The following is an 18,635-nucleotide window of genomic DNA, read 5'->3' on the forward strand; positions in this document are numbered from 1 at the left end:
GGAAAGCTGGGGGCATCCCTGCCATGACCGTTTCTGAGAGCTCCGACCTGATTCTGTGCCCATCAAGAAATTAACTGCCTGTCGTTGGGGCTCCCATCCCTTTAAGGGTGAATATACCACCTCCAAGCGTTGCCGGCCAATCAGGGAGTGGTGGCCATTGCAAGGACTGCACCCAGCCTGGAGTAGCATCATGGACACTGTGCTGGAACCCAGGCGAGTGGGGTCGGGGTCGCCAGGGCCAGTCAGGCAGGCCCCAGCAAAATGGGGGTGGGGTGGTGGCAGGTGTCATTGGTGAGGGCACGGTGCTGTTTTAGTGGGGTTTCTCTGTGGACCACAGGGCGCCTGATTAGGAGGGCAACCCCCCACCCCACTTCAAGCCCGCAGGGACGCCACCAGCTTTTCCTGGGTAGTCCCCCCCCCACTCCCCACACTGGTAAAATACCAGTGGCTGTAGGAAGAGGCCCTTAAGTGGCCCTTAATTGGCCACTTAAGGGCCTCAATTGGCCTCTGGGTGGGAAGGCCGTCCTCGACCCCCACCCCTGATTGAATTGGACAGAGTTGGGAAGGCAACAGGCACTCATCCCACCTTCCCTCCCTATTCTACATGCCCCGCTCCCCCACCCCGCTTTGTTAGCCACTCCCATCGGCCGGATTAAATTCCTCCCAATAAGTTTAATGTTTTATTCCGTTTAATCTAAAAATCAAACTCTTACTTCTGGGGTTGAAATTCTTTTCACATTGCATTTAGTTTTTAATTATGCCATAATATTTTTGAAGTACAGTGTATTCCTGGCTTTATAACTGGTTCTGCACCTTTCCTACACTCAGGATTATATATCTAAAATAACTAAATACAGAAAATACACAAAATATCCTTCAGTGCAAAATCCACTTTATAGTTACAATAATAGAATAGTTTGCATCTGCTTAAAGAGCTTAAGAGTACAATGTTTACACTGTAATACAATAGCTTACAACTGCTTAAAATGCATTCAGTATTTACACTGAACACAAAGATATATCAACAAGTAACAGATTAGCCTTTGTAATGAGCAGAATGGGAGCATGAAGCAAAGCTACAAACTTAAAAAGATAGTTAAAAAGAACAGGTGCGTATAACAGAGACACTCTTGAGTGAACTAGACTCCAATAGGACTGAGCTGTAAATGATCCACTATAAATATATAGTTTTTTTAATGCTTGTCCAAGGATGTAGTTACCAAAAACTCAATTTTCAAAAAGTATGCAATGGCTGTTGTAGAAATTCACATATGGGCCACATTTAAAGCGTTTCTGGATCATGCATTCATACATCTATTTAATGAACCTGTAAAGACATAAATGTTCTAATTATGCACAACTGTGCTAAATGACGACAGAAAGCATCAGTAGTCAATGTTTCTGGGGTGGGGAATTGGACATGCCATGGAGTTACATAATGAAGAACAGTCAAATATGTGAAAATACCATAGAAATAGACATTACTACTATGTATGCCCTGGGTCAGGGCCTTAGATTACGAGGTTACAAGTCCTTTCATTGCTTCTCTTAAAGTACAACATGCAAAGAACTGGATGGTTCAGTTTGCAAGACAATGGGCCCAAATGAACAACCAGTTGCTCTTGCCCATTTAATTTTCACAAGCATCTTCACAGCAAATTTCTGCAAGTGGGAAATTAAAATGGCGCGCAGCACTCGACAGGGGACCAAGGACCTGTGTGAACAGGTTACGTAACTGTGTATCTTCTTACCAAACAGATTAAAATATTGTGAAATGACTACGACCAAAGTATAGGAACTTCAAGCCATTTAATACAGTTGAGTGGGGAGCCAGACAGTGAGATGCCATTTTCACAAAGCTAACAGCAGAGCAGCACATGTCAGACAGCAACTTCCAGATTTTCGTGATTAACTTTTTCCAAGTAGGAATTAGGTCAGTGGAACTGACACTAACATTTTAAAAGGGCTATGCCTCAACACAGAAAAATTTTTTTTGGCTGAACTATGTTTTGTTTTGGAAAAAAGGAAAGCCAAAAAAAACATATATTCTTCTCATCATGAATACAATACACATAACTGATTTCAAACTCACTACAAAGTCGTTAAGTTCACAGATGTTACAAAACTAGTGAGTGATCATCAAGTCAGGGACATGCCTAGGGACTTACGAAAGGAGTTAGAGACAATCTATAAGTAACAGTGGCAGATAAAATTTAATACAAATAAATGTAAGGTATTGCACAGTTTAAGAAATTTCAATGACATACTCTCTACGAATAGCGTAGGAAAAGCCAAAGATGATTTCTGGAAGAAATTAAAAATTCAATCCCTCTGTTAGTAAGAACCCATGTAGAGAACCAGAAGGTTTCAACAGCCAGACAGGCAGCTGAGATCGCCGATGATTACAAGCTTGTTTACATCACCCCCACAAACCCAAGAAGGATAGAAGGTGGGAGAATGAAAGAAAGGCAAGTAGCCGGGGACAAGAAGGGATAGCTGGGAACGCCCCGGGCTCTCCTCCTCAGGTCAGAAAGGAAGATGCCGAGGGTGGAAATGAGGTCTGAAAGCTTAAGTGTTTCCACTGCCAAAAGGTGGAACACCTTCGTGCAGAATGCTGGAAGTTGCGGGTAAACCCATGTGATTATTGGCCAAGGTAAAGAAAGGGGCCCTGACTGAGAGTATGACAGATCAGGCTGTAGCTCTGACTGCAGCTGCAAGGCCAAGTACTAAAACCGCTGTGAGTGCGGGGTACGTGAGCAAGATACCTGAGAGTTATAGGGAATTCTTGTCAAAGGGAAAAGTAACTCCTTATCCCTCAAGTGATGCAGGTACACCTATAGTTATACTTAGGGATACAGGAGCCACACAAACTCTTTTGCTGGGGAGTATACACCCGTACCTTTGTATCGGGTGCACCTCGAGTGTGACCTAATGTCTGGAATGGTAACCACAGGAGTTGTCTGTAGTTTGCCTGTACATGGAGTTGACCTACTCCTGGAGAATTATCTTGCTGGAGCGAAGGTAATAGCTTCTCCAGTAGTCATGGAAAGATCAAGTGAAGTCAAAGAGACAGAACATTGCAGGAAAAGGTTCCAGGAATTTTTCCTTCCAATGGCTAAACAGGTTCCAATGTCGGAGGTCAAATTGACACCACAGACAGATAGCCGAATACCTGAAACGTTCTTTGGGGATTTAGATAATCTGAAGGAAATGTTCAATAAGTCTTCTCTGATCAAGGCTCAACAAACCGATCCAGAGTTAAGTAAAGTGGCACAATCGGCTCAAACAGAAGCTGAGGCAAAGAGAGTTCCGGAAGGCTACTATATTAAAAATGGGATTCTGATGAGTAAGTGGAGACCTCCTCACAGACCCGTGGATGAAGAATAGATGGTAGTTCACCAAATAGTGGTACCGCCCAAGTATCACCAGGAAATGGTAAGGATAGCCCATGAAATTCCTACGGCGGGACACATGGGGATCCGGAAGAACCAATCACGTATAGGCTGAAATTTTTACAGGCCAGGTCTTTACCAGGACGTGGTGCAGTTTTGTAAAAGGTGCCATAAACGTCAGATTGTGGGAAAAGGGCTGGAATTTCTTTTGTTTGCCAGTAGGGATTCACCTAATTAGTCTACCAGTTTTAGTCCTTTTGAATTAGTTTATGGACGTGTGGTAAGAAGTCCTCTAAAACTAATCAAAGAAAAGTTTTTAGAACAGAGGGACGAATCTTACATGTTAGATTATGTATCCGTGTTCTGAGAGTGCTTCATGAGAGCCTGAAAAGTGGCTCAGTAACACCCAAATGCTTCCCAAACAACCATGAAGAAATGGGCAGACAAGCATGCCAAGACCCGAACATTTCAACCAGGGATGAGGACTTAGTATTACTGCCTTTAGAGGGTGAACCACTGAAAGCACAGTACAGTGGACCACATAGAGCAGTTAAAAGGATTGGTAAATTATTTGATTGACACCCCAGATTGCCGGAAAAAGAATCAGCTGTCTCACATCAATATGTTGAAACAATACCACTGCCAGGAAGTGGATAACCAAGCACAGGTATGTCAGGTAGTAGGGACATTGTAGTATTGAAGCTCCTACTATCTGATTAGCTAATACTGAAATGTTAGGGAGATTAGACACTATGGACTGAAGTTTAACAAGTTCGCCACCGAACAATGGCGGCCCGCCCATGCAGGCCACACGTCGCAGAGCCGCCACAATTCCAAGCGCAGCGGCTCATTTAAATAGCTGGGGCAGGCCGCCCCCCACCCCCATCGATCACATGGAGGGTGCAGGCTGTCCATCTGTGGCAATGACGTTAGCTGCCTGTGCATTTTTAAAGGGTTTTGAGCACTACCTTTAAATTTAAATATTTAAAGATGCAGTGAATAAAAAAATAAAAACATTTACTTTGCTCCTCTCCAACCCCCCATAACCATAAAATTAATTACTTGCCATCTCCCACCGGTAAAATTCAGCCCTATGCTTTCATCTTTAGATGCAGAACACTGAGAAGACCTAACAAGGCTACTCAAGCATTTAAAGGAGTCTGTAAGGATAAACTAGGATGTACAACCTTAGCCATACATGATATGGATGTAGGAGAATCCTCTATATAAAACATCATCCTTATCACTGAGGTCCAGTGAAACAGGCCCAGGTGAAAGTAGAAATCCAACACATGTTGGAAAACTGCCTAATTGAATCCTGTGAAAGCAGCTGGAGTTCCCCAATCATGTTAATACCTGAGCCTGATGGTTTTGCATAGACCACAGAAAGGTTAATGCAGTAACAAAGGCAGACTCCTACCCAATTCCTCACTTGGAAGACTGTATTGTCAGAGTTGGCAGTGACACATTTATTACCAAAATAGATTTGTTAAAGGGATACTGGCAGGCTCCTTTAACACCCAGAGCTAAAGAGGTATTAGCCTTTGTCATACCAGACTATCTTTTCCAATGCCGAGGGATGCCATTCGGGCTAAGAAATGCCCCGGCACCTTTCCAGAGACTAATGAACCAAGTGGTAGTCCGTGTTCCTAACTGTGTGGTTTACCATGGTGATGTGCTGGTATACAGTGGCACTTGGAAGAACCACTTGGAACAACTGGAAGCTCTAATTAGAAAATTACAGTCGGCTGATTTGATGGTAAACTTTGCCAAAAGTGAATTTACAAAAGCACAGTTAACCTATCTAGGGCATATAGTAGGGCAAGGACAAGTGTTGCCAAGAACAGCAAAAGTACAAGCAATGATGGAGTTCCCTGCCCCTAAGACTAAATAAGAAATCATGAGGTGCTTGGGAATGTGTGGATTCTACCGCAAGTTTGTGCCAAATTTCAGCACTATACCTGTTCCACTGATGGATTTGCTACAAAAAAAGAAAGCCAAGGTAGTGTGGTCAGGAGAGTGCCAAACATCTTTTGAAAGGCTGAAAGCAATTTTGATCAATGAACCAGTGTTGGCTGCCCCAAATTTCATTAAGCCCTTCAAGGTAGCAATTGGTGCTAGTGACCTGGAAGTCGGTGCAGTCCTGTTACAGGATGATGAATTGCGCATAGAAAGGCCAGTGGGTTACTTTTCCAAAAAGCTAAATCAACAGCAAAAGAGATACTCAACACTGCTCACAGTGTGGTCTCCTCTACATTGGGGAGACCAAGCGCAGACTGGGTGACCGCTTTGCGGAACATCTCCGCTCAGTCCGCAAGCAGGACCCTGAGCTTCCGGTTGCTTGCCATTTCAACACTCCCCCCTGCTCTCATGCTCACATCTCTGTCCTGGGATTGCTGCAGTGTTCCAGTGAACATCAACGCAAGCTCGAGGAACAGCATCTCATCTACCGATTAGGCACACTACAGCCTGCCGGACTGAACATTGAGTTCAATAATTTCAGAGCATGACAGCCCCCCACTTTACTTTCATTTTTAGTTATTTTTTCTTCCCTTTTTTTTTTGCATTCCTTTTTACATTTTTTGCATTTATTTCATTTCATCTTAGTTTGTTCAGTTTGCTTACCCACTGTTTTTTTCAGGTTGTTTTTCTTCAGGTTTGCACTTGCTGATGTTCTATATTCAGTATATTCACACCTAATCTGTACTAATGCTTTGTCTTTCAAAACACCATTAACATATTGTTTGCCTTTGCTCTGTGACCTTTTGGTCAGCTATGTGGCCTGGTCCAATCTGCACCTTCTCCTTTGTTATCTCTTGCCCAACCCCCACCTCACTTGTTTATAATCTGTGACTTTTCTAATATTTGTCAGTTCCGAAGAAGGGTCACTGACCCGAAACGTTAACTCTGCTTCTCTTTCCACAGATGCTGCCAGACCTGCTGAGTGAATCCAGCATTTCTTGTTTTTGTTTCAGATTTCCAGCATCAGCATCCGCAGTATTTTGCTTTTATTTTAGTGGAAAAAGTAACCCTGGGCTTACTACTAGCTCTTAAGCATTTTGAGGTATATATTTTTTTTATTCATTCATGGGATGTGGGCGTCACTGGCTATGCCAGCATTTATTGCCCATCCCTAATTGCCCTTGAGAAGGTGGTGGTGAGCTGCCTTCTTGAACCGCTGCAATCGATGTGAGGTAGGTACACCCACAGTGCTGTTAGGAAGGGAGTTCCAGGATTTTGACCCAGCGACAGTGAAGGAACGGCGATATAGTTCCACGTCAGGATGGTGTGTGACTTGGATGGGAACTTGCAGGTGGTGATGTTCCCATGTATCTGCTGCTCTTGTCCTTTGAGGTGGTAGAGGTGGTATATATCTGCCACGACTACAGAGAGACACTGGTACATACTGATCATAACCCCCTAGCCTTTGTGGAAAAATTCAAAAACCAGAATGCCAGAATATTTCGATAGAGTTTACTATTTCAGCCCGATCACTTAAAGATTATCCACAAATAATGTAATAGCTGATGCTTTGTCTAGAATTTAACTTTGCTTTGAGTTATCTGAGTACAAAGAAGAACTGTATTAGTTACAGGTAAAGAATGAATGAGAATGAGTGTGTAAATGCATTTTAATTATTTTTCATCTCTGCTTTTTTCTCACTCTTTGTAATGAAACATATTTAAAATGGTGTTTCATTCCTCCAAGGATGGAGGCGTTATGAAAGTACTTTAATTTTTAAAATATTTTTGTGAGGACTCATGTTTTAAAATTGTGGAAATGGATTCCTTCGGAGGACTGAAGTGATTCTATTGATGCTGGACATTTTTTTAAAAAAAGGTCACTGGAAGGACTTTGTTTAAAAACACACTTACTGTAAGTCACAAGTCTTCAGCTAAGTAAACACCAGGTGCCTTCTGACTACGGGAGTTATTTACAGAGAGATAACATGTCAAGATTTATGGTGGTCAAGAGTTGGTTTTGGTTTGGATATTGTTTTGAGTCAGTTGGGTTTGCAGCCTGCTGAGAGAAGTACCCAGCTCATTCTTTCTCCACCTCTCAAAAGCAGCTTATATCTAGTTGATTCTGCAGACTCAACAACAACTTGTATTTACATAGTGTCTTTAATGTAATAAAACAACCCAAGGCACTTCACAACGACATTATAAAACAAAGTATGACATGAGCCACATGAAAAGATATTAGTGTAGCTGACCAAAAGCTTGGACAAGGAGGTAGGTTTTAAGGAGTTAAAGGAGGAAAGGGAGGTAGAGAGGCGGAGAGGTTTAGGTAGGGAATTTCAGTGTTTCGGGCCCTAGCAGCTGAAGGCACAGCCACCAATGGTGGAGCGATTAAAATCAGGGATGTTCAAAAGGCGATAATTAGAGGAACGCAAATGTCTCGGAGGGCTGTATGGCTGGCGAAGATTACAGAGATAGGGCCAGGCCGTGGAGGGATTTGAAAACAAGGATGAGAATTTTAAACATAAACAGAAAATGCTGGAAGCACCCAGCAGGGCTGGCAGCATCTGCAGACAGAGAAACAGAGTCAATTCCCCATATCTGTGACCTTTCATCAGAACATTTGTAAGGTCACAGACTTGGGGTATTGACTTGGTTTCTCTCTCCGTGGATGCTGCTGGAGGTTTCCAGCATTTTCTATTTTATTTTTTCAGATTTCCAGCATCCGCAATATTTTGCTTTTATTTCATATGAGAATTTTAAAATCGAAGAATTGTTTGACTGGGTGCCAGTGTAGATCAATGGGAATAGGGGTGATGGGTGAACTGGATTTGATGCAAGTAAAGGCAAGGGCAGCAGAGCTTTGGAAGACCTCAACTCTTCTGAGGATAGAATGTGTGAGGCCGGTCAGGTGTGTGTTAGAATAATCAAGTCTGGAGGTAACAAAAGCATGAATAGGGGCTTTGGCAGCAGAAGAGGTGAGGCGGGGGCGGAGTCCTGAGATGTTTCCAAGGTGGAACTATGCGTCTTAGTGACAGCACAGATATGCGTTTGAAAGCTCATCTTGGGATCAAATATGACACTGAGGTTGCAAACAGACTGGTTCAGCCTCAGGCAGTTGCCAGGAAGAGGGGCGGAGTCAGAGGCTAGGGAATGGAGTTTGTGGTGGGGGCCGGAGACAACGGCTTCAGTCTTCCCAATATTTAATTGGAGGAAATTTCTGCTCATCCAGTACTGTATGTCAAAAAAGCAGTCTGAGAATTTGAGACAGTGGAGGAGTTGAAAGAGATGGCGGTGAAGTACGATTTGCTGTTGGCAGCGTACATTTGGAATCTGACCTTGCATTTCTGGATGATGTTACCAAGGGGCAGCATGTAGATGAGAAATAGGAGCTGGTCAAGGATAGATCCTTGGGGGACAACAGAGGTAACTGTGTGGGAGTGAGGAGAGGAGTCACTGATGGCGATTCTCAGGCTATGATTAGATCGATGAGAATGGAACCAGGTGAATACAGTCCCACATAGCTAGACCATAGTGTTGGAGAAGGATAGTCTGTCAAAGGTTACAGACACGTCAAGGAGGAAAAGAATGGATACTTTGCCTTTGTTACCTCATCGAGCAGGTCAATTGTGACTTTGATAAGAGCCGTTTCGGTACTATTGGCAGGGGCAGAAACCATATTGAAGGAAATCAAGCATGGAGGTCCGGGAAAGATGGGCACGAATTTGGGAGGCAAAAACACATTCAAGCACTTTGGAGAGGAAAGGAAGGTGTCACAACATCTGTATATGAAGGGGAAGGGTACAGATTATTTGACATATTTTGTTATTCAGTAGTTTCATTTGCATTATATACTCAGGTATGGCAACAGGCTGTGCTGTCCTATGTGCTTCTCAGTCTTTGAAGATGCTAATTTGGATCACTAAAATTTAGCATTTTGGAGCACTATCATAGTATGGTACTAAATTTGTATTTCCATTACACATTGGCACTGTAAGTATTAATGCATAATTTTATTTTAATCAAGACTAATGCAACAAGAAAATCATTTTGCAATCTTCCACGGCAACATTAAAATTAAACAATACTTTCTTCTAATATCAAATCATGTACCTGGCATAAATAGAATATTTAATAAGTGGTTGAACATGCAATTTATTCTGTTGGTAAGCAAAAACCACACAACTCACTACTTTCCAATTATTTGTTGGATAAATTCTGATTCAGCATTTTCCGAGTATCCTCACAGAGCATCATGTGACAAGCATTATGAATCTGTTTTTAGCAGCAATATTAACTTACACTTCCCCCTGTGAATTTCTGAAGACTTACAATGTAATTTTTGTTATGTTATTTCACATATGATAACCTGGGAAGCAACATTAAATAAGACTTTGTACTGCTGGGCACGGTTGTGTTTGTATGCCTGACCACATGAACTTCAGTGGTTTACCCTGAATTATTTTAACAGCAGTGAAGCCCTATGTAACTATCAGAGAGTATAGCCATTTTGAATTTGGAACAAATTTGCATGAAAATCACCTTGGAATCAGCTGTTTCTGTTGGAATCTGTTCCAATTTCTCAATGAAAAAGGCAGGAAACTTAACTATCATATAAATTGATATGCAATAATCTTTTTTTGTTTTACATTGAATACTTGCAAGTTGAGAATATAATATAATCATGTGCTGTATAAAATTATTACAAGCTGTCAGACTATATTGGAAGGGTGCAAAAGATTTCCCCACCAAAGACCAAATGCCCTCTTTCTCCTCTACCCACTTTCCTAACTTTTTTTTACCCCCATCCAGCCCAGCATCTCTTGGAAGAGGATTGGTATATTGCACTACTGAAACAGGAGGTTTCCAAGCTAAACCTGTAGATATTTTTCAACCAATTAGCCCCCATCTGCCCCGTTTTGAATCAACTTATTCTCTGCTCAATGCCAATATAGCAGCACAACTGAGCCTGAAATCAAAACAGTCATTCCTTAGCACACCCACATGCTGCAGTAAAGCACATTTCAATTGTGATCTAGTTTCAATCTGAAAATTGTAAATCAAGCCAGCGTATTACAGCTCAGCAACAATAATGATGATGAAAGCAAATTACAACATGTGCGAATCTGGGTTTAAGATCAAACTATTAGAATCCAAAAAATACATAACCAGGTAATTTAAGTGACAAGTGAAAGGAGAAAAGAATAATGAATTTGACTGGCAATAAAAAAAATGTCAATGTTACATCAAGTATTTTAAAAATGAAATGTTTTTCACTTGTACATTTTACAATATTTTTAATCTTTCCTCATTGTCTGGGACAATTTCTAAGTCAATATTACTCAGGCCTATGCAGTTAGAGTTGGTGAGTCTGTGATGATATCCTTTCAGACTTTTCCGTGCAATTCCTTTCACTAAATATCAATCTTTGGCTTATACAACTCTGTATGTGATCATTAGCAGAAACATCCTCTCCATTCTGCTTGGGAATATCCTTGGACCTCCTTGAGTTTATCAACACACACAAAATCATAATCAGAACTATAATCTATTGAAAACACTTACACAATTTTATGTGCTAATAACAAGATTGTGATTAATAAGTTTTACGTAAATAATAAGATTGTGAACTTGCATTGTTCCCAATTTTGCCTCATAACAACAATCACTACATTTCAAGGGATTTAGTTGTGCATGAAGTGTTTTAAGATGATTCTAAGGAATGAAAAGGCACTTTTGAATCTTTAGCTGAGGTAAGGAGTTGTGTAGGCTGCAGCTGAGGGGGGCGATAAAGTGTCTGAGCCTAGTCTGCGTGAGGCCCGTGAGATTTAAACTCCTGAGCTCCATCTGCACAAGCCCCATCAATCTCCCACCCAAACCTGGCAGGTAGTTGCAACTGATCAACGGACAAGAGTGGAATGTTGGATAACAGCACACCTCTAATGGAGATCTGAAGGAATGCTGCTTTGCACTCAAGTAAGTGGTTTGGTTGAGATTCAGGAGGGCTTTGTTTTCACAGGTTGTGGGGAATGGTGGTGGGGTGGGGGGTGGGAGGCGGTGTTGCAGGTGGGAAATGAGCACTGGACAAAGCACTCCTCCCAACACCCACAAAGAAAAGGAAAACATGAAGATAAAGAATATACACTTTCTTTTTTAAGCCTCTTCAAGCCCAATTTCCTCTTCCCACTTCTGATTGGCCTTGTAGGGAAGCCACAACAGCTTCATTGTGCGGGCTTCCAGTTAAAATTGTAGTTGGGCCCCAGTGATCCTATCGGAACCTGATCTAGATATTTATAGAATGACCCTGCTGGCTTCCGGGGAGCGTCCATTTGGTGTACTCAGAAGAGCAGGTTAAAATTTAAACTGACAGGATGACAATGGAATTGATGCATGTAAGACCCATGAGCCATTTTTATTGCCCACCTGCCCAGTTTCCACTGGACAGGATTAAAATTGTCCTTCTTCTTTCAAACAGGCCTGATTGAACAGTAGCTCAAAGTGGAGAGCATCAGAGCTCCAGTGTGCTGAACCACAGAGTGCAAAGATTTTGATTTATGGCCATAATTTTCTACATAGCGACCTACTGATTCTATCTATGTTATCAAGCAATGGACTGAAAAGTGCTTCCCATCGGGAAATTGAAAGGATTGTCAGCTTAAGTAACTCCAGTGAACTTCCCAAAGGTCATTATTGAATGGGAATCCACAGAATCATAAGGGAAGAAACAAAATACCATTACTTTTTGCAAATAGTTTCAAAGCCAGGAGTGACCAGTACACAATGCAAGTCAGTCAGCTTCAAGTCATATTAAATTAACCCACGTGTTCAACTATTACAGATGTCCAAAGTTTTGAAGCAGAATCACTAAGGGAGCATGATGGCATTTCCTTGCACCCATGCGTAGAATTAATCTGGGCTGAAACATTAGACATGAACACCCAGATTTCACTGTTTTTGCTATTAAACTTCCAAGGCCAAGGGAATGCCTCTGAGTTAATATGCACAAAACATTTAAACAACTTTGGTTTCCACTATAATGTCTGTGAAACCATAAAAAAAAGGATTTTCTCCTGAATGCATATTATGTTTGAGTTTTTGTTTGAAAAATAGAAATACGCTGATGTAGTCATGCTTTAATAACTAAAGTTGTGGAAGAGCGCCTAATTATGGTTCGTGAATATTTCATTGCTAGCAGTCAGTGTATCCGTCTGAAACAAAAAACACACTTTCTACAATATCAGTTATTGTATTCTAGAAACTTCAACGTCTTAATGCATATTGTAATATGGCGGACAATGTATTCTGAAGATAATCGTGATTCAATTTCAAAAATACTAGAAAAGTCTTTCAGCTACACCCACACCAATGGCCACCTGGAACATAATCAGAGACCAATGAATTTAGTCAGAATCACCTCTATAAAATAAATCACTCTCATCCCCAGAAAGGAAGAATTTAATTTTGCTTTTGTATCTATGTTTGCTTTATGACAGTGGTGCATTCCCTCAATTAATGCCATGAGTACCAGATGCCACATAATAATCACAGCAAACATTTACCAATTGAAGACATTTTCTCAGGTTAATATATAAACAATTTCACAGTGGTTTTGATTTTAGATGATGTTTGTGAATAATTCTTGTTTTTTTTGTGCCTTCCAGTCACATATATAGAATGCTCTGTGCTCTATAGTTTGTGTTGAATTGCAATTAGATTTGAAAAATATTAAATTTCTTTGAGTTAAATACTGCAGTAGAAAAATGCCAAAGAAAGGATAGGGTAGATTTTCCAACATGGGTGCAGTTTATTCCTGAACAGATATTCTACTCCCCTGAAGTGAAATGAACATTTTGCACGCAAATCTTTGTGGCAAACTCATGAGAGTTTCTACAACTATGTAAAAAGAGAGTAGTGAAAGTAAAAGTGGATTCCTTAGAGGTTAATTATAATGGGGAACAAGGAAATAGCTGAGATGTTAACAAATATTTAGGGATGGATTTTGAGCCCCACCAGGGCCAGGAACGGAGGCGGACAGGCACTAAAAATAGTACTGCCAGCCTGCATGCCGGTTCCATGACTCCAGCCCAGGCCATTTGCCTGAAGGTGGGATTTGCGGGGGGGCCATCACCCCCACCCCACCCTCATACACAGCAGGTACCCAATTAAACTAATCCAGGACCACTTAAGACCAATTAAAGGAGGCTGACTGGGATTTTCCCGTTGGCCTCCAGGTTCTCAGAGGCAGAAACAGGGTATTATGTTTTAGTTAAGTTATAATAAAAACCCATGTTTTCTTTGGCTGTTACTTGTCGTCCTGTGAGTCTTACAATAGTTCAACATATCAAAAGAACAAGTAATATTATCCTCCCGGCGACAGACCGGGGGCCATCGCTCCTGGCAGGCTTAGAGGCCCTCCCTGCCTGCCTGGGTGCAGCAGCAGATGCAGACAGCCCTTAGAGGGGCTCCCCCACTCCCCCACCATACCAACCCAACAGTGGTGGGATGGCTGCAAAAGCCATTGTTTTATTTAAACTTCAAAAAAGTTGGAGAGGGTGCCTCCATTTTGAAACGCCCACTTCCTCACTTACCTGCCATGGCATCCTGCTTTTGCTTTCAAGATGGAAGGCCTCTGATTGGCCCCCCAGCTTTGAGTGCCTGCCCACCTTCCTTATTTGGATGGTGAGTCCACCCTCTGGCTGCTCTGGGCAAAATTACATTGAGCGATTGTTTCCCACATGGTGCAGGCTTCTGATTCACATTTGAGCCTGATAGTGGGGTTTTGAAGCCCGCAGGAAAAATTCTGCCCTTTGCACCTGTCTTCACAGCAGAAAACACAAAAGCACACCAGAAATAGAGAATGAGGAACTTAAAGTAATTAATAACAGTGAAGAAAAAGCACTGGAGAAATTAGTAGGATTGAAAGCCAACAATCCTCTGGACCTACATCCTGGGATTTTAAAAGACGCGGCTGCAGAGATAGTAGAAGCATTAGTTATGATTTTCTAAAATTCCCTAGATTCTGGAACAGTCCCAGTGGATTGAAAGGTAGCAAATGTAATACTGCTATTCAAGAAAGTAGGAGAAAGAAAATTGGAAACTACAGGCCAATTAACTTGTCATCAGTTGTAAGATTATTAGGTTACTAAAAAGTTACGAACTAGAATATTAATTAGTCATTTGCTGGTACAGAACTTGAGTATTGCTGAAAATAGAGACATTTTGTCGAAGCTTTTTGTCTTACACTCATCAGGACAATTCGCAAGAATACCAATGCAAGAGAAAGCAACAAATTTATACTATATGAGAAGGGAGTGCTGACTGGTTGGCAAGTGGGCTCTGATTGCTAGAGGCATTGCCATGGAGAATGCACCAGTTTATAGTTAACTGCCAAGCTTTGTTAGAACTTTAAACCAAGAATCTTGACTTGGATTGGTCAAGGCATTGCCCTGAGGAATGAACCAACGAATGGCTGTCACTTGTCATCTCAGTTCTAAATGGCCCCTAGTTCTAGACTTCCCAGATGGGGGGGATACATCCTTCCAGCATCTACCCTGTCAAGCTTTTTAAGAATGTATGTATTTCAATGAGATCACCTCTCATTTGTCTAAATTCCAGAAACATAGGCCCAGTCTACTCAATTGGTCCTTATGGGACAATCTCCTCATCCCAGGAATCAGTCTATTTATCTTTCATTGCACTCCCTCCAAGGTCAGTATATCCTTCCTTAGGTTAGGAGACCAAAACTGCACACAGTTCTCCAGGTGTGGTCTCACCAAGGCCCTAAATATTTCTAGTAAGACATCTTCACTCTTAGCCTTTATTACAAAGGGATTGGATTATAACATACCTTTTGTTTTCCTAATTACTTGCTGTACCTGCATGTTAACTTTCTGTGACTCACGTACAAGGACAACCGGGTCCCTCTGTATCCTAATTTCTCACCATTTAGAAAATATTCTGCTTTTCTACTTTGCTTCCAAAGTGGCTAACTTCACACTTCCCCACATGATAGGCTGAATTTTATCAGGCCCTTGACGTCGTGGATTGTGGCGGTGGGGCCCATAAAATGCTTGTGGGAATAGTCCTGCCACGATCCACAACGTCCAGAAGATCCCGCCGCATATTACCAGATGTAGGGAGGCCTCAGTGTGGCCCCCCCTTAGGCTTGGTGGTGGGGCCTTCATTTGAATAATCAACTTCATGTAAATTAAATGATAATGAACTTACCTGATCACAGCGGCCATCCCACAGCAACATTACCAGCGATGGCCGCAACTCGCGCGCCTTCGGAACTCCTTTTCATTGGCTGTAGGGATGGTGGGAAGGGGTTCAGGATCAAAGGCAATAAAGTTCGGGGGGAAACGGTCGTGAGTCGGAACTCACTTTTTTGGGGAGGATATGGAAAAAAACTGACTTTATTCATTGGGGGGGGGGGCAGTAGGAGAGGGGATTGCAGGTGTCAACAGACCTTTATTTGAAGGCGTTAACAAAACGGTCCCTTTAACCATTGAAATTTCATCTAAGGGCTTGAAGCCCTTTAAAATGACGCTGGCGCGCTGGCACCGGACGCCATTGCCGAGGACGTGGCGGACGCCCCCTCTACATCATGGGGGACGGCTGCTCCGCCCCTTCATTTAAACGCGCCCCCGTGCGTAATATTGCGGGGCCTATGCGGCGGCACCTCTGTGTCGGAAGGCTGCCGACTTCATAGTGTGCTGCCGCAGAGTGGCGATGCGCTGATAAAATTCAACCCTATATTCCATCTATCATGTTCTTGCCCACTCATTTAACCTGTTTACATTCCCTTGCAGCCTCTTTGCATCCTCCTCACAGCTTACTTTCCCATCTAACTTTGTATTGTTAGGAAACTTGAATACTTTACACTCAGTCCTTTCATCTCAGTCATTGATGTCGACTGTAAACAGCTGAGACCCAACTACTGATCCTTGCCGTACCCCGCTAGTTACAAACTGCCAACCTGAAAATGAACATTATATTTCAATCCTCTATTTTCCGTCCATTAATTAATTCTCAATCCATGCTAATATATTACACCCTATCCAACGAGCCTTAATTTTGTGTACTAAGCTCTTAAGTGGCACCTTATCCAATGTCTTTTGAAAATCCAAGTACACGATAATTACTGGTACCCATTTACCTATCCTGTTAGAGTTTTAAAAAACTCTATTATATTTGTCAAACATGATTTCCCATTCATAAATCCATGTTGACTCTGCCTATTCATATTGTGATTCTCAATGTGTTCTGTTACCACATCCCTAATAACAGATTCCAGCAATTTCCCTTCTACTAATATCAGGCTAACTGGCCTGTAGTACCCTGTATCCTCTCTCCCTCCTTTCTTGAATTGTGGGATGAAGTTTGCTGCCTTCCAATCCATGGGGACAATTCTAGAATGTAGAAAATTCTCGAAGATGAAAACCAAGGCATCCACTCTCTCTCTAAACTACCTCTTTTGAAGACCCTAAGTTGCAGGCCATCAGATCCAGGAAATTTGTTGACTTTAAGTCCCCTTAATTTCTTCAGTACTTTTTCTGAACTAATAATATCCCTGAGTTCCTCATTACCACTCTATCTGGAATGTTTTTTGTGTCTTCTATCATGGAAGCAGATACAATGCATTTAATGCCCCTGCTATTTCCTTATTCTCCATTATAATTTCCCCTGTCTCTGCCTTTAAAGGACCCACATTTACTTTTGCTAATCTCTTCCCTTTTGCTTACCTATAACAACGTTTACAACCTGTTTTTATGTTTCTTGCTATTTACTCTTGTATTATATTTTCCCTTTCTTCATCAATTTCTTGGTCATCCTTTGCTGAATTCTAAAATCCTCCTAATCCTTATGCTTGCTGCTCTTTCTGGCAACATTATAAGCCTCTTCCTTTAATCTTATACAAACTTCTAAAAAAGGGAAATGGAGGACTGCTTTAATATGACTGTCATGGTCCATGCCTACAGTTGTAACATCATTGGTAAGTTATTAACATATAACAAATCTGCTGTGGCATTGCTGTTGGCATGTCAGAAGAACACTGCTTTGTACCAATAGATACATCGTACTATATAGTGGAAGATGTATTATTCTGTAATGGAAACTTTGAGCAGAATTTTACTGGCTCCTTGGAGGCTGCTTTGGAGGCAGGGGATCAGGAACGTTTCACAAAACTCCGTCGGGACAACTCCCCGATGTTGTCCTGCCTCCGGGCGAGTTTCCCAGGGGCAAGCTACCAGGGAGGCAGGCAGCCAACAGCTCCAATTAAGGTCCCAATCAAAGCCGACAGAGCTTTCCTGGCATTGAACAGGCCCCTGTGCTGAGTCCAGAGCCTGGCAACTACATGGAGGCAGCCTCTAGGGGCAGGTCATTAGGCCATCAGAGCCTCCTCTCAAACACCCAATTTCAGAGCCATAAGGCTAAAAAATGGCCACACAATCATTCCTGTTGAGGGGTTTCCCCTCCACACTGATGGCTCAAACACCTCTGGGCTTTCCTTTTTTTAAAAATGTTCATCAGCCATCAGAAAGCGCCTCCATTTTGAGGCGCCCTCGCGGTCACCTACTTCCCTCAACAACATCCACCTTTCTCAGTGGAGCTGCTGGCCATCCAGTACTGCGGACCCTCTCACTGAGCCTCTCGCATTGTGATCCCACCTGCTGTCCTTAACTGGACAACGAACACGGAAGAGGCCTATTAATTGGACGCTTCCTGGAAGATCACTATGCCATGCGGCCAGCAGATACCAGCGGAGTTGGAAATGGTCACAAGTCTCGATTATTTCCTACGTCAAGTAGATTATGCCTTCCCTCAAAGACAGGACACAGTAGATCACAGCAGAAAGTAAACAGACTGAAATAAACAAAGGGAATTATTTATACCGGGTGCTCTATACCAGCTTTCAAGTCCAAAAAAGGACAATACTGGTATCTTTTAGGTGATAATATTTAATATTGTTTGAAGGTACAGTTAATTTGTATCTGAGCTTTTTAAAGAACCTTTCACAGTATACTTTGAGGACAGAATTTTCCAATATCTTACGCATTTTCTTGTGGTTGCAACGTTAAGTTTCAGCTGCAGTGAGAACAGAATTGCAACTTCAAGAACAGGTGCTGCATCTCCTGACATCTCAAAGGTGGGGGCAATTTGATGAGAAAGGTTAGTGTACTGCACTATAATAGGGGAGGGGGAGAAAATTCCAGATTGTTTCCACTAATTTTGTGGCTAGATTCCAACACAGTCTAGGCAGAACCGTCCGAAGCAGTGT

The 18,635-nt window shown here is 42.1% G+C and overlaps 1 protein-coding gene across 1 annotated transcript in view; it reads right to left on the reverse strand.

Moving 5' to 3' along the window:
- Window positions 1-18,635, reverse strand: part of LOC137375885 (protein phosphatase 3 catalytic subunit alpha-like) — a 567,998-nt gene that overhangs the window by 359,376 nt on the left and 189,987 nt on the right. The window lies entirely within an intron of this gene.

The sequence above is a fragment of the Heterodontus francisci genome, chromosome 12 (assembly GCF_036365525.1).
Source record: "Heterodontus francisci isolate sHetFra1 chromosome 12, sHetFra1.hap1, whole genome shotgun sequence".
NCBI lineage: Eukaryota > Metazoa > Chordata > Chondrichthyes > Heterodontiformes > Heterodontidae > Heterodontus > Heterodontus francisci.